Raw genomic sequence first — 4,894 nt, 5'->3', positions numbered from 1 at the left:
TGAATATATTAACTTAGGGCTTGTGAAAATGCCTTAAAAGAAGCTTAAAAATTTAAATCTTTTTAAAGGTACTGAAAAGAATGTTAGTTATATATAAATACCTTCATAAGAAGAAAGTGCTAACTCTTGAAGATTTTTTTTTATTGCCTCAAAGATATTAAAGTTAGAAGGCCCATTATTAATAAATAGGAACATCATTTGAACACAACAGCAAGAAAAATTAGTTCTTTGTCTTTCAGAATATCAAACCTGTAAAACTTCACAGTTTTCCTTCAACTGGTTGCAAGCTGTTGGACTCAGCCTGGGATAAGCAAGGGAATATGTTGGTGTGCGAATGGTCAGTTTAGAGAACGCTGCTTTCTTAACTTAAAGTGTATGAATATTGAGCAGGTTTTGTTCCTCATAATTCGGTAAATCACAAAAGGTCAGCATTAGCTCTGGACAAAAGTTGTGTAACTGTCCTGAGAATTACAGCAGAAGTATTTTAATTGTAGTATTAAAATGTTTATTCAGGACAATTCAAAAAGTAAAAGCAGGTGTGTGGGGTAGTGGCTTGGGAATATAGCCTGTATATTCCCAAAATAAGAATTTGAATAAGCTCTTCTAAAAAAGATTCAAGCCACCTGATGCTCATTTGATGTAACTTTGGGGATTGTAGTGCCAGCAGAATCGATGAAACCTTTTTTTCAGGAAGGGACAGTGTAGTAACAGTAATTTATGCTATTAAATGTATGTGGACATGAGGACTGCTCTAGAAAGAAGGTAATTCCTGAAAGACGGTAGTTGAAATCTGCAAGTATCTTGCTGCCATTATCAGTGCCAGAAGATTACCGATTTTGTTGTTAAGAATTAACAGATTAGTGTATTGCATTGATTTAATTCAGTGTCTGTGACGATAGTAGTGGCTAAATATGTTGAGCTGTTTGAGAGATGACAAAGATGTTGGTAAAAAAATCTCCTTAGTGACTGTTGTGACACTAAATGAGGTTGAGATACTGTTCTTTCCCCCTTTAATCACTTTTTCCCTTACTTGCTCTCTTCTTTGTTGGTGCGTTGTCCAGCCTAGCCATTAGGTTCTGAGTGTCCACCAGATTGTGTCTGGAACGAGTGGAGTTTCTTGCATTTCAGTTTATTCACATGTTAAATGGTCTTGAGAGTTTTTATTTCACTGTGAGTCTTCATCACTTAATGTTTTGTAGAGGACAAAGCAGTGCTTGTTCATCATTAATGGAAACTGCCATGGGAAAGGATTTTAGTTAAAATAGTTTGTGCTAGGCGTTTTATTCTGAGTGGATGTACAGTCCATGGCCAAGCTATAGTTTGCTCATTTTCTTCTTGACATCTCAAAAGTCTTGTGTGCCATAGTTCAGAATGTGATCAGAGAAACACAAGAAGGTGGGATTTGGTGATGGGTATGGCACAGGAAGAGCTCTGGTGGAAAAGCCTTCTTGCAGGAAGGAAGACAGATAGCCTTCAGAGGACACTTCACAAGGTATTGCTGTTTACTGGTCTCATTTCTGGAATTAATCTCTATTAAATAGTCCCGTAAATTCTCTCCTGGTCATGTTTATAACATATCTCTTTGCACAGGATTTTTCTTAACTGTGAGGTGTTTCTTTCGTGCGTGTTGCATCTGCACTTTTCTTATCCCATAAGAAGACACTAATTTCCCAAAGATGGAAAACGAAGTGAGGCAGTCAACAGCGCAGTCAGACAGCAAACATGATCAGGACACAAAGGCCTGTTACAAATAATCTCTTCTCCTCACCTTTTCTCCTCTCTTCAAAATAGAATCCTTTGTACCTGCTTCTACTCCCTGTATGCTTTTTTTTTATTCCTAGAGAAACTGACCAACTCTTATCATCTTAAGACCAACACTGTGTGTTGTCTCAGCCACAAAAAAAAAAAAAAGTTTGAGTAGGGAAAGTGGCATCCACACAGCATGGCTGAATCCTGTCATTTGTTGTCCTAAGGGATGCTCCTAGCTTCTACCAGGTAGAACTGGGAACATTTTCTTATGCAGTTGACTAGGTGGAAATATTAAACACTTCTGTCATGCTAATAGGCCCCCAGCAGGGAATTGCTAGATCTTTGGTGTGAAATATCTCTGAAGTAACTTTAGTATAGTGATGGGAATTTAGCTACACAGCTGAGGCTGTATACACTCCTCTCATTGACTGCCTCTGAAGAAAATACAGCAAAACAGATAGTTTAGAAGGAAGGTCTTGTCTCAGTCACTAGAGAAAGTGGCTTTTTGCAAGAATATCCTCCTGTTTGTTTTGTTTACCTTTTTTAATTTTTTTTTTTTCTTTGGCCAATTTCTTAAATGCTGGGATATTCTGTGAGTGCCAGGATATTTCCAGATGATGCCCACATGGACTCTCAGGCTAAATTTGAAAGACTTTAAAAGATTGTTATACAATTCTCACATGTTCTTTGATTCTCAAATTGCTGTTACCCATCTTTAGTGTTCAAACTATACACTGCAAAGGTACTCTGCAGTAACAAGGTACTATCAGAGAGCAGGTAACTGTCTGTCCTAAGAGGCTTACTGATCAAATGGAAAAATGAGATGCACAATGGTGGTGGAGACTGACCATGGAGTTTGCACACTTATTAACTAAGTAATCAGACTTTTAAAAATCAAATGGAGGAGTTCCCTATTTCAACCCCTGACTTCATGATACATCTTGTAAGATGTTGAGTTTTGCCGAAGTGTTGCTGGTAGACATCACTGAGAAGTTGAGAGGCTGAGGGAATTGCTTTTGGCAATTCAACAGGTAGTACTCCATCTTGTTCATGGCATCTTCCCAGCAAGTCTCTGGACAGCCAGTGTCCTGCTGTGCCTTCTTACAGCTCTGACATGAAAACAAAGAAGGAGCCTTTAAGCATGATGCAGTTCAAAACCAAAATACCTTCCAACCATAGAAAGACCCCAGACCTTACCTTCTAAAGCTTCCTCTTCGTTCTTGTAAAAATGTAGATAGGTGCCTTGATCCTTCTCAGATACAAATCGTTCTGATTTGATTTTGAAGACCTGTTGGTTCTGATAGAATGAGAGGTAGATTTATTCTGCTTTTATAAGAAAACTCGTGGGTTGAGCTAAAGACAGTTTAATAAGTAAAGTGAAAGCCGTGCATGCAAGCAAAGCAAACAAGGAATTCATTTCCTACTTCCCATGAGCAGGCAGGTGCGCAGCCATCTCCAGGAAAGCAGGGCTCATCATGTGTAACAGTTACTTGGAAAGACAAACGCCACCACTCTGAACGTCGACCCCCACTTCCTTCTTTTTCCCCCCATCTTTATATGCTGAGCATGACATCATATGGTGTGGAATGTCCCTTTGGTCAGTTGGGCTCAGCTGTCCCAGCTGTGTCCCCTCCCAGCTTCTTGTGCACCCCCAGCCCACTCACTGGCAGGGAGGTGTAAGAAGCAGAAACTGTGTAAGCACTGCTCAGCAGCAACTGAAACATCCCTGTGCTATCAACACTGTTTCCAGCACAAATCCAAAACATCGCCCCATACCAGCTAGTATGAAGAAAATTAACTCTATCCCAGTTAAAACCAACACACTGGGGCACATTAACCATAGCTTGATAAAACTTCCGCATACAACAGAAATGAAAACCATCCTAAATGTACTTCATTTTTTAGTTAAAAGTGGAGTTTGCTATATTTTCAGTGTTTGATCTTGAAGGTGTACTATTGCACTCGTGCTGTTCTTTATATGTTGGATGTTTCGGAATTTCATTTTTGCTAAAGAAAAGAAGATAAGCTGAAAGCAAATGACCCATGCATGAGTTCTCTTGACTTTACCCATAGAGCTTGTGAATTCTTTGGAATGAGAAATCCATCTTGGATAATCTGCAGGTACACCATGCATAAATGGCACTGGGTTATCCTCTGAGATTTATGGTGGTTTTTAAAACATTCTGCTTATCAGTTAGAGAGGAAATAATGGCAAACCCTAATTCCTAGATGGAAGGCTTTCTGCCTAATGTTATTTTCTGTTATTTTAAAAATTCAAGGCTGTGAAATCATGTAGTTTTAACAGAGTGCTATAATTGTTTGGTTTACTGAGTAATTTGTATCACTACAGCATCTTCACACAAAACCGTGAGAGCCCTCTGCAAACATTAATTAAACTCTGTAACACCTCTGAGATGGAGGCAAGTCCTGTTCTCATTCTTCAAATTGGAAAAAATGATGCACAGAAAAATGGGTGGTACAGTTCCTTGATACAAGTCTTTTACAACATAGCCACCTAAATATGCTTTTTTTCTCTCTCCGCCCAATAATTCCTTCAGATGTGCCAGTTCAAGTGTTTGCATAGTCTCATACTTAGATAGGATTCATTCATAAACAGTATGTGTTTGTTTTCATAATCTGTTTCCTTTTTCTGATGGGGCACAGCCTTGCATAGTGCTGAATTGGCATGCTTAAAGGGAAAATAAACTACGAGGAAAGAGCCTCTTTAACCAGTTCACCACAGGTTAGTTAATTGTGCCATAGATGGTTGGTGTTGGATCCCACTGAAGTTAGCAGCAAAACTTCTGTTGGTTTTATCATTGTGATTTTTGCCAGTCTTCAGCAAAGCCAAAAAGAGAGGCAGATCTCTGGATGCTTGCATGCAAGAAACTGCCACATTTCTTTGCTTAATGAACAAAAAAACCTTATTCTGATCATAGTGTGCTGCTTGCTGACTTGCTTGTCTACTAATAACATAAACCCTGAACATTCTCTAGTTGTAAAAAATACTTTTTAATCTGACAATTAATTCAATAATCACAGGCTATTAAATCACTAATCACAGACATTAAATTGTGTCACATCCTAAACAAAGTAAGTAACACCAAGTTTTTATTAAGAAAATGAGGTGTCAAAAGGTGGCTCT

Source organism: Pterocles gutturalis, unplaced genomic scaffold, assembly GCF_000699245.1.
Source record: "Pterocles gutturalis isolate BGI_N339 unplaced genomic scaffold, ASM69924v1 scaffold3139, whole genome shotgun sequence".
Taxonomy (NCBI): domain Eukaryota; kingdom Metazoa; phylum Chordata; class Aves; order Pterocliformes; family Pteroclidae; genus Pterocles; species Pterocles gutturalis.
Note: the sequence above shows the minus strand (reverse complement) of the source record.